At 35.7% G+C, this 12727-nt stretch overlaps 1 protein-coding gene across 13 annotated transcripts in view; it reads right to left on the reverse strand.

The window, feature by feature from the left end:
* Positions 1 to 12727, reverse strand: part of ARVCF (ARVCF delta catenin family member) — a 268860-nt gene that overhangs the window by 242409 nt on the left and 13724 nt on the right. For 8 of the 13 annotated variants that reach the window (XM_062010374.1, XM_062010385.1, XM_062010373.1 and 5 more), the window contains one exon: positions 8057 to 8125. The exons of the other annotated variants lie outside the window; for them this stretch is intronic. The gene's annotated coding sequence lies outside the window, so the exon portion shown is untranslated. The remainder of the gene's footprint in view (positions 1 to 8056; positions 8126 to 12727) is intronic. 13 annotated transcript variants of the gene reach the window in all.

Below are 12727 nucleotides of genomic sequence, written 5' to 3' on the forward strand. Positions count from 1 at the left end.
CTTGTTAAATGAGTTTCCTCAGAAAGGCTAGATAACCTTTTTCTATTTAATTGTGGCATACAAGGAAAGAAGTCCTTTGTATCTCTCAATCACGAATGTACAGAGAAATAATTCTGTGCTCCTTTCAGGCAAAAAAAGAAATAGGTATAACATTTATCAGGCAGGAAGAGAAACAAAAAAAAAGAGAGAGAGAGAATAATATTGTGCTGTGAGCTATCTTCACAAGTTAAGCAGGTTGTGATCAGCTCTCAAGGTAACACCCCAAATGCACCAGGTGATTCAGTAGTAACTGCATTGACAATAGTGGGAAAACAATGAGGAATATAGGTAGCTATGAGTCTCACTTTTGCAAAGTCAGGTCCTTTCCTAATCTGTTTTCATATACAGTTCAGATTTGCGAGCATCAGACAGATGAAGAATCATCCTTCTGTGATCATTTGCTACTTTGGTTCTAGGTGCACATTTCCCTGTTCCATTTTTTGCCTTTAATTCAGTTTAGGACCATCACTCATGGCAAGCCTTTTGGACAGGAAAATATCAGTCTATAATACCTAAAAAAATAATTATCTCTTTTCTATCTACTTTTATTTCTATGGAAGATACTGCTCATATTCACTTGAAACAATTTATGCTTTTTACTTATATATGACTACATAAGAAAGTTTGGTGATAATGCTAAAGCCCAGAGATGGAAGACTGGACAGGTCCTAGAGCAGTTAGGCATCCATAAAACAGCTGAACTTGCAAATTTAGGCACAGCAAGATCCACTATGTTGCAAATCTTACATAGGATTTTCACAACCTTCAGCTCCAGTGACTGGGAGATAGATATAAGCCAGTCAAAACCAGAAATAAGTCAATAAATGAGTTGTATAAATATTTCCACCTGCTGGCAGAAAGTGTTTAGAGAGCAGCAGTTTGTTTTTACAGTGGTTTAAATCTGGAATGAATCCAATAAATCAGTGGAGTTTTTCTTGGTTAAAAAATGAACACAAAGCAGCATTTATCTTACAATGGAACTGACACACAAAGATTATTATAGAAAGTCTGCTTTTGATAAGGCTGTATATCTCCAGATCTGGGACCTTAATGTTAGTCTAACTGATGGATAATTATTTTTTTTATAATTACCAACTGAATGCTACTAACATACATGGCAGTTTCCCAAAACTTTAAGTCATATGCTTAATTACTGAACACAGAAATATGTTATGGTGATGGTAATCAGGTCCAATGCTCCACAAAAGAAGTATTTTTCAGCTGATGTTTATTTGAAATCAAAAGGCATTCTAAGCCAGGACTCAAAGGAATGAGCTGGTATTCACCACATACCACTGAACTGCTAAAACATGAAACCAACTGTTCTCATTTCTTCAGGGCTGACTGTGGCAAAGCACAACAAAGTCAATACTGCAGTTTTAAGAGGCTGTTTCCAAAGCACTACAGCTATGTCAAAAATACCCCACAAACCTCCATTGTCTATCAGCAGAGAGGGTGAATTAATCTCTGTTCTTCATTATATGAACAGAGTATTTCCAAGTACAGACATCACACTCTCAACCTCACTTGGGGATTTTTCCACACTATGCACTCAAGGCTTTAATCTGATAACACTTTAACACTTCAGAGTCATAATCAAACAGCACTGGGTTTTATCAAGTATATTCCCTGCAAGTTCAATGTTCAAATTCCAAAAAGCACAGCAAGCTAACTATGTCATGGACAGGAAAAAACAAGCCACCTCTACTCCAAGACTGTTCAAGAGGCATGAACAGACTAGTTTACTAGTTAGCAAACACTAACATTCTATCCTCCTTTCACAAAGCCTTAGTTGAAATGTTGAAGTCTCTCCATTCTGACCTCGACAACATGTGACAAGGCTGTGTTCTAATGTATTTCCAAACTCAGCTCTGTAAAAAAAACCAACTTCTTGAAAGATATACTATTGCATTAACACATGATGGAAAGCATCTAGTCTTTGGGCTGCCCTCTGTATCTACAAATACACAGAAAGTGACATGCAACTACAAAACCAAATCCAAACTTCCTCTGAGAATGCTGAAAACTTTATTTTGTAACCAAACAAAGTACTACATCTTTGTGCCAAAATAACATCCTATCCATGTAAACAGTAAAACTTAAAAAAAACCCCAACCAACAAACATAAAATCTCACAGCAGATATTTTCACAGAAGCCTAGTACCAAGAGGAGAAATTCTCAAGACAAGAAGTGCTGCAATCCATTAGAGCATTATGAATCCAATCTCCTGTCAAACAGCTTATTGAGGTAACAATTCTGACTCTGTACAGCTACCTTAAGGAGAAGAAACACTTTGCTTTCTTAAGGAAAGCAAAAGAATTACTATACAATAGGCTACAATTTAATTAGAAGAATGAATACACTGAAGATAATGTCAAATGGAAGAATATGCTAATGATGATTTTAATGAGACAAGTATGCCCTCGTAATCTTAGTTAAAAATGCCCAAGATGCATCTTGGCAATGTTAGGTAGCACTGCAAGAAACAAAGTCTCTCTTTCTACCAATGTGGGCGATGCTAAAGCTGCAACAATTACTGGAATTCCAGTCAGGAAGGAGGAACAAGTGATGCTTTAAGCTTCTGAGATGTATCAGGGCATATTTCCATCTGGTTGTGAACACAGTGTTTCAGGGAAACAATCCCTGCCAGAACTCTCATGGGACAATGCATCTCTGCAGTTGTTCAAGCATAACCCTCCAGATGGAGGAAAAATTCTGCTTTAAATCAAAAAGGCAAAGGTGATTGTTTTATCAGCATTTAATGCTTTTGAAATGACTATGTAGAATTAAGACCCTATTTCAAAATTTAACAAAGTCATCAAGTTTTTAACAGGGAGCCCCTTTATTAAAGATGCACAAGGAAAAAAACTCCAGTAAAATTTTTATTGACAATTTTCAGTAAGTTTTTACTACAGAGCTGGCAAGTGGGTGTTGAAAGACTTGTTCCATGAACATCTGTCTTGAAGCCAACAGCACCAACATATACATCACATATAGCTTTAAGGGGGGGGGGGGGGGGGGAATGCAGTATTTAACCAAGGCTTACCATGAAGCCTTTTATAAAGCATTCTTTGAAAGTGTACAATGAGAAAACTATCTGGACTAACAGAAAATCAGGAAAGTAGCAAAAGCCAATTAAGATTGCTTCTTCTTTTTATAAAATATACTTTCTAACACCTGAAGAAACAGCCGAATGGCTGCATTTCAATTGCATCTGTAACTGTTCTGCAATATAAAGTTGATCAAAGAGGCTATGTTTTGGAGTACGCAGGGAGGCATACTAAGGAGCAGGTATTGTAAGGTATTTCTAAGATAATGCCTTGTATTTCTTGTTCAATTCTTTTCACCATCTTAGAGGGGTTTTTTTTTTGTTGTTTGGAAGGGCTTCAATAGCTCTAAATAAAAGCAGAGAATCTGTCTAACACATATTTATGCCTTTTGATTCTATTAGATATTGCTGTATGAAATGTAAATCAAGAGACTGGGTCTTAAAGTTTTATTCACTATAGTTTTAATAGATCACGCCAATATTGCTCCAGTATTGCCAGAGATGTCTCCAAGAATACCAAATGAATACTAAGAAGTGCTGCCATGACTCTTGCATGGAAATACAGATTAAATCCTAAACTTTCCATCTCTCACTGGATCTACAAAGGGAATTTCAGCATGGCTTCAGAGAATATTCCAGCAAAGATACCACAGAGGAGTTACATTCTATGTTTAACCAGAATGGAAATATACACAATTAGATCTCAAACATCTGAAGTTACAGGTTTGCTTTAATTCCTAATGTGTGCAAAGATGCAGGACCCTTTTTGACAGGTGTATATTAGCATGTTTCCACATTTATATACTGTATACAGGTTACACGTCTTTCACATCCAGAAAAACATACAAATTTTGAATACTAACACACCTTATATGAAGCAAGTTTTCTCTGGACCATGAAGTAGAAAGCAAGAAGGCACATAATGAAGTATCACACAGACTCCAGCTATGTGGAAGTCCACTTTTAAGGCCAACCTTGTCCAGGCAATTCAATTAAACTCTACTTCAGACAGATAAGTACTTTTGCAAGGCATTTTGCTAATAAGCAGGTTATATGTGTCACATCGAGAAATCAATTAACTACATCCTACTAAAAAAAAAGTCTACTTGTTTTGATAATCAGTATTCCAGTAGTTCTGATGCTCTTTAAAGTGAAACGTAAATTATCAAACCCTATCTAATCAAATCATAAAATGTTATTTGTAGTAATACAACCTGTCTTCTGTTAGTGCATAGGTAGCTGTACAAACAGTGAAACAGAGGAATAAAAATTGTCAGAGCCTGCACCATTGCTGCAAAGTACCAGACTTGCTCATTATTGTCATCATTGTCAAGAGACCTAAATATGTAGGGCAGCAACTCCCACCATCACAGTGGCTTGCAACCCAGGCCTCATACAGGTTAACAGAAGTTCAACTCTTCGGCTGCCTGGCCCAAATGATCGTTGTGCTAGGTCATAAGCAGCACCAAGACAAATTCCCCACGCTTTCAAACAAGTAACTATTTTTAATTAGGAATTATAAAATCATTCCAAATAGAACTATGGGAAATATGTGAAATTTAATGCATGCATACTGAACATAGGTATCCAATTCCTTTTGAAATTCAATCAACACTACCAAAGGCATTAGAATTGTGTGGATAATAATATAAGCAAAATTAGGGCTTATCAGCAATTCTGGAAGGCTCCTACCACCATCACCTAACCATGTAGAGGTAAATTCTCAGGCACACAATATGGAGTAAGTCATCAGAGTTTTTATAAACCAAGTTATGCAGAGACAATAGTAAAAGTTCAATTTCAAAATACATAAACTTGGTGTCAGATAAACCAGATTAAAATGATTTCCAAGAGCTACATATGAAAAATCACTAATTAATGTCTATATATAATACACACTGCATGGAAGGGAAATGCCTTTCTAAAATTACTTAGCTCAGACTTGTTTATGCTGCAAATGTTTATAAACCAATATGTTATCTATGGGTCATTTGAGTATTTGGGTCATATTTTGCATTTCCTCACTGTGACAAACATCTGACATGCCCAAGACTTGATTTTATAATAAATTTAACTACAAACAATTTTTTTAAAAAATAGTGTAGTTGCAAGAAATATCAGGCATATAAAGTGGGAGTTTGATTATCCTGGAGCAATCCATCAGTTAAACAAGATTAATTCATTGTTCTTGATTGTTCCAGAAAAGACGGTAGAAACCCAAATTAAGCAGACATTCATCTATAAGCCATGAAATGGGGTGGGGGTAGGTGGGTGTGTGGAAATTAATTACAAGGAAAAAAAAAGCTTTTAACAGATTTTTTAAAAATGACTTGGATGGCTCAGGTCTTAAATCTGGCACCCTGCAAGACATTTCCAATCAAATCAATTCCATTTTGCACATTACATTCAAAACTGACCATTTAAACCCCACAACCATAGTTCTGGGAATATCTACTTAATATTCATTTCTGAAAAGGCACTTATTTTTAATATTTGACAAATAAGTGGGCAACCATTGTCTAGCAGCTTTTATGCCAAATGTATTTGTAATGGCCTCTTCCAAGGGAGGAGAAAGAGAGGAGAGAAATTCTTACTAAAAAGTAATGCATGGTGAATACTGTATCTCAATTTTGGAAATATTCACCTCCGAATAAAACAGTTGAATCTTTTTCTTAGAAGACATACATGAAAATGCCACTAGTAGCATTATGTTAAGCTTTTATTAAGAGTTGAGAACTAATGCATGGTTTTGAAAGCTTTACATCATTCTTTAAATTGCATGCTTTCTCTCCAATCTACATTCCCTGATTAAGTGACCAGTAGTATCTGTGATTGTGGAACTTAGGCCATGTCTATCAATACTCCATTAAATACACATCCTGCAATTCTCCTTCTTGCCTCATGAGAAGGCACTTTGTTTAGACCTGTTCCTGTAGCCAATTCAGTGAAACATACTGGATAGTTTAAGCAAATTAACTCTAGATAACCAAACCTGTGGATATTTAAAAAAAAAATCCAATATGCTGGTACAGCAGAAATAGATAAAATTGATTTCTCCTATTTACAAAAATATCGTCTTTTTTCATAATCAACTAGTACAATAGATATTTAGTTTTCATGTAACCCTAGCTATAGGACAATATTATAAGCATTTTTTGAAGGCAGAAGAAAATCTTCACATTCAGACAGTATAACATTACTCCTACTGAAAGCCACAGAAATTCTACTGCTGACCTCAGTGGGAGTAAGAGCAGTTCCAAATGGCTCCAACTTTTCAGATTTTCCACAAAGGCGTCCATTGCAAAAAACCCAAATTCTACAAACCAATATACCACAAACCAATAACCAATCAAAATAAACCTAAAATTCTTTTGTAAAGAGCAGTCTCAGCCAACGAGTTGCACTTGGAACTAACCAGCATTATTCAGAGCTGACAAGCAATAAATTGAAAGCACCATCATTCTGAAAATGTATGGCACTCCAGATTAAGGGTGACATACTCTTTAAAATGAGTATAGAGCATACCTCACTTCTGACTCAAGCAAATCAGTCGTAGTCATGAACTCTGTAAAAAATATCTTTGGTAATGATAGCACAATTACTACTGCTTATTCTTCACAGAAAGAACAGAAACATTTTCGATATTGTATGTTCCTTTACTTCATAAATACACTGCAGAATAATAATAGGTTGCTCCCGTATGCACAAAGAGCATCTTATTTGATTGCCTGCTATTTTTTTCTTAATTTTGAACAAGTAGTGAAGCTGTTTTGTAAGAGATAACTGCTTTCAGTTTCTGTCACTCCTACAATTCTTTTCCTTTGCTCTGAATTTTACAAATTTCACCTCAAGATGACTGCTACAGTGAAAAATCTAAGAACTCTCCGACCTCTTCTATATTGTTTAGGATATTATGAAGCAATAATTTTCAGGTATGCTTGTACTGTATAAACTGTTTTCCCATCCACCACCCAAAATTCTACTTTCTCTAAAACAAAGACAGAAAGAGACTTAAAAGAAATTGAATCAGACAATTCAGGCTTTCAAAAGTTCGAATTATTCAGTGAATTTCATTAACTTATCAAATACACCTGTCTTCTGGTTTTAGTCATTTAAAAGAACAACTTAAAAAACTTATCTTTCTTTGTTCCAACGTAGATGGCTTTTCCTTGTGTAAGGAAACTTTTGTCTATTAACTCAGGAATGACTTGCCAAGTCATCAAAAATAACATTCATTAATAAATTGCTTGGGTTTTCACGTTGTTGACTGTATTGCTCTGACAAGGACCCATCACTTAAAACCACTAAGTTAGCAGAAGAGTCAAATGCTGCAGAAAGCCATACATCTTATGACACGAAGAGACAACCACTGAATTTGATACCTGTGCTACACTCACGGGCCACACAGTGCTGCACAGAGAGCCCAGAGAACAACCTCAAATTAAGTCTGATGGTCAGCTGAACTCAAAACAGAGCAGCCAAGAGCTGGCAGTTAAAAGGTGGGAAGGCAGTTCACTTCTTGCCCAGAAGCAGGACAGCAGCAGAACAAAAATGTTTTGAAAAGGTTCATTTATAAAGTTTTGGAAGCTTTATTATTAACTAGTAACATACTACATTATATGTAGTTAATTATTGTACATTATATTCTGTACAGAGATTTGTGTTTGTATGGTGGTTTGCTACTCAAAGCAGACTAATTCAAGCCCTTGTATATTTTAGCTATAGTCAGTTCAATAGTGGTACTGTTTGAGAAAAGGGCCACTTAAAGACTACTACTAGAAAATGAATTTAGTCTTTCATCACTTTACTGTTGGCTAAAGAATGACAATTGTGAGACTGACTGGAACAGTAAATAGCAACAAGTACTACAATAGTAACAATTTTGCCTTCTAGATTTCAGAGATAGGAACATGTGCAGTTAATAAAAGAAATAAAAATATATGTAAGTAAATTTTGACAACTCTTACCAGCCTTTCAGGCAAGTTTTTGGGCCCCTTTCTTTGTTCAGAAAGCACAACTCAGAGTTACAGATACCCCTGAAAAACATAAAAGACACATCAAACTCTGAGTAGAAACTCTGTAACTGATGTGACTAATGGCTTGTTGACCTAAGTAATGGGATAACTCTATATATCACATCACAGTCCAAACACTTGCCAAAACTGCACTGCTACCCGTAGTTCAAATTAGCCAAGTCAACACTTTCATAAGGCTCTAGAGTTTCTCCTTCCTGAAATCACAGATGATGGTAGAAATTTCTTATCTGGCTTGAATGCTCTAGTATGTGGACAAGTTTCTACTGAAATCTCTGGATCCCAAAATCAAAAACTCATTTGTTTTAAGTGTATGGTAGCAAGATACAACAACAACAACAACAAAAACCCAAGATGTTTATAAGTTATAAGGCAACATTATGTCTTCCTTAATACAGTACTTGCAATGACTTCAGGATGACACTTGATGAAAATTTATCTAATTAGTAAACAGGATGCCTTATTTATCTTCAACTCTGATAACTAAATGCTTTTAAGTACTGCAGAACAAAGGAGAAACCTCGTCACAATCATGAAACATACAAGTCAGTAGAGCACGTACACGGACATTCAGTTTGTCACATAATAAAATTTCATTAAACAGGTCATGTTATTCCAGAAGCAACACTGAGGGAGATGGTAGAATCATAAGCAATACGTTGAATTAGTACAAATCCAACCTTAGGTAAGAATTTTCCTCAAAAGTTTCATTTCTTTTTTATCAATGCAGACTTTGCAGAAATCAGAAGAAAAATCTTGCCATTATTTGCCCTGCTACATTTTCTTTCCCAAAAATAAAATAAACAAATTCTTTCCCCTGACCAAAAAGAAATTCAAACAGTGATAACAATCAGAAATCATATTAAACAAACATTAGTGGGGTACTGTTAGATATTTTTAAATGCCACTAATAGTTTGATTAAGTTTTAAAACACTGCAACAAATCATAAACTGACCCTTCTATATTTATTTTTTTAACAAGTGCTGCAATTTTGTGTGAGTCATTTTTAAGCTCCTACTCTTTAAAAAAAAGTGGAAAATTATAGCCTATTAAAAAAAACCCCTCACCATTAACAATCTAACTGATTAAGAAAGGCTGAATGGCAAGCTGTTTTTATTTATGTTCTCAATATAAATCAAGATATCACTTCAGTTATAAATCTGAGTACTTGCCTTTAGCACTTAGGATGTTTTGAAGAAGAAATTATAATTATCTGTATCTTATGTTATAACTTCTATTTTTGAGCAACATAGCTCAAAAAATATGATCCACATTCTGATAATTTTCCCTTGATCAAGAACTAATCCCTTTTCAGCATCCTACTCAAGGGAAGAGAAATTCAACCATGTGATACTTGCCCTGTGAAAAGATCAGACTAGAGTAATTTTTTATGAGAACAATCACAGATTTTTAAACATACCCCTAACTTTTGCAATAACTAAAAATTGCAAGAGGAGTAGATGTAATGGAATTTTGGATATTCTTGTACAGTATATCTGAACAAAATGCTAGGTAAGTCATGCAGCAAAGCAACAGATAATAAGATTTTCAGTCTTCACTTATAATCTTATTTGAAAAGTTAAGTATGTCAAACTCCATGTCCCAGAAGGTGTGAACTTGTCATGTTGCAAGCCAACATTGCAACTACAGAAACAGCATAAGCAAAGTTGCATTTTGAACTTCCAGCCCCTACCATTCTATGATTCTAAGGCTGAACTTGCAAAATAAGTATCATGACTTAGCACACAACATGAAGAAGAAATGATGGAAAAAAAAGTACTTAATCTAGTGCTGTATCATGAGCTTTAAGGAACTTCTTCCTGCCAAAGCTGTTACCGAGAACTAATGAGTTCTGAATAACTGCAGTAAGGTCTGTCTTTATTAGTCTCTTATAAATATTCAGAAGACCCACCATATTAGCAGTTCCAAACACAGTAAAGGGTGAAGGTCTCTTAAAGTACAGCTCTAAGCATAATGCAGCCAATTCTGACTGGAACCTTATGTTGAACCGATGCCGCTGACAAGGGCACAACCTTCTATTGATGCTGAAAATGATGACTTGGTTCAAAAATTGTTTTGTTTTACTGCCACAGACCTAACAGCTCATGCTTTGTCCTCATGAGATGAGTAAAACATGCTCATTAGGTAACCTGGTTCCACAGACACAGGATTTTAAACAAAGGCTAAGCACCTTTATTTTCATATTACAAATATATCCTCAAGGTATTTGAATGCAGACCAGTTGCAGAGGTGAAAACCAAGTACAGATCTCTAGTCTCATGGCTGTGCCACAGTAGCACATTCTCAACAGAAGGATTGCACTGAGAATGTTACAGATAACATTAAATACACCAACAAAAAGCTGTGAGCGCTCAGTAGAAATGCAGCTCAATACACCATCACAGCAATTCTGAGGGTCTTCAAAAGTGTGCACAAAGAAGAGGAAATCATTTTCACTTTGTTTGCCTGTTAGATTGGATAAACAATTATGAATTATTTTAGCAACTTCTTTCAGTTTGTCCAAAATGTTTATTGCCCATTGTTTTCATCTTCCTAGTTACAGACATGCCAATGTCAAACAATAACTGTTACAACCAACTTGTATTTACTGTTCCTACCATCTGTCTTAAGTCTAACCAATAAAGTAATCCTGAACTTGAAAAGAGGATGAGAGGAAGATAAGCAGGCAGTTATTTCTTACTTCAAATGCAATAACAAGAACTCTAGAGGCCAAAATGTTCCAGCTGAGCTAACTATAGCTTCCTGCTGCTGTTGCTAACATGGTATTGTAGGAAAGTAATTGCAAATATTACTCACAAAGTACAAAATACCAAGTAGAAACAAACAACATAATGGAAGAAACATGTATCTACTGGCAAAGCCAAAACTCATTAAAAGATTATATTCAATATACTTTGAAGCAGTTGTATAAAGTGACAGTGGAAGTCTTTAAATTTAAATAAACCTTTTAAAATTCTTTATTTCACTAAAGGCATTTAATTTAAGTGTATACAACTAAGTCAGTTTAAAAAAACTCAAACAAAGTGGAGTTCCATAAATGTAGCTGCTAGTAATACCCTCAGAACTGCAGTACATCCCAGCCTGTCCCACAGCTCTGTCCATCCAGCTCTCCATTCACATCCCTTGCCCATGTGGAGATTCATTCCTGGATTACACTCACTGGTGAGAAATACAGAGAGGTTGTTCTGCATCCCTCTAACTCCTTTCTGGACTTCCTGCCCTTTGCACCATCAGAAGCCTTACAACTTTGCTTCTTGTGGAAGACAGCATTCAATTATCAACCATCTGATTTTAACAGATTCACAGAACTGTTGAGATTGCAAAGGACTGCTGGAGATCACCTGGTACAATTCCCCTGGTCAAAGCAGGGTCAGTTATGAGCAAGTTGCTCGGGATCTTTTCCAGTCAGGTTTTAAAACTCTCCAAGAATGTCATCCCCACAATGTCTCTGGGCAACTTGCTCATTTCACCCTCAGAGTAAATGTTCTCAGTTTTTGATCAAAATTAGACTTCTTCACTTTGTACCTATCAGCACATTGGGCTGTGTTGCCTGTTGTAGTATTGCTGATCAGTGGGAGCTGTTTAAATCAATGAGCTCTGAAAATGACAATGAGATGTATAACCATGAAATTTATTGAGCATGTCTGCATGCATTAGTAATGACACAGTATGGCCTCTGGGTCCAATAATGCAGAGAGCTGGATTCCTTCATCTTCCAATGACTGCTCTAAATCCCCTAGTCACACAAGGACATCCAAAACAAGCATACATTTTTTAATTCCTGGATATTACACCTACTTTATACCAGCTGGATTTTGTCTTGTTATTGGACACACACAGTAGGCTTCTTTCAATTTCTTAGTGACAAAGATATTTAAAATAATTACTTTCTCACAAAGAATCTACTAACATTGCATGACTCCAAGAAACACATGCCAGCAGTTATTCTGAAGTGAAATTGGGATAAATCTGTATAAACTCAATGCTCTTGAGATTTCCATCAGAAATCAGCCACTTGATGTCATGTGAAATGACAAGAATGCACAAGCATACTTTCTTGTTCTTTATTACAAAGGTCCCAGGTGACATTTCCTGTAAGAAAGACAATGTTAACCGGCAGCAAAATGTCAAAGGTTTCCCAAGGAGAAATCAATTCTGTTCATGATTCTCCTCCTTCTCATGCAGTCAAACTACACATGTATGAAGAGAAATTAATACCAGGCAGTTAATCAAGAACACTAAAACTGTGTAATTCTTATATTTGTGCATAATTCCTTTCTCATTTTATACTCTCTAGGAGAAAATATCTCGAGAGATTTCTTTTCCCCATTAGAATTCTCCAACTTGCTGTAAATATTTTATATCTGTGCAGCTACTCAAGTCACTAAACTATCAATCTCGTACTCTAAAATAAGTCAGCCTATTTCAAGGTCATCTCCTCCCCCTTTCTTCATTATGGCTATTTTTGTTCTGGACTCTTCACACACGGTATGCACCAGTATTAAGCAACTACATTGTATTAGTAAGATCCTCCTCATTAGATTTCATTTCTTCAAGTGAGAAAAAAGTGACATGGTAAGTCT

The sequence above is a fragment of the Colius striatus genome, chromosome 17, assembly GCF_028858725.1.
Source record: "Colius striatus isolate bColStr4 chromosome 17, bColStr4.1.hap1, whole genome shotgun sequence".
NCBI lineage: Eukaryota > Metazoa > Chordata > Aves > Coliiformes > Coliidae > Colius > Colius striatus.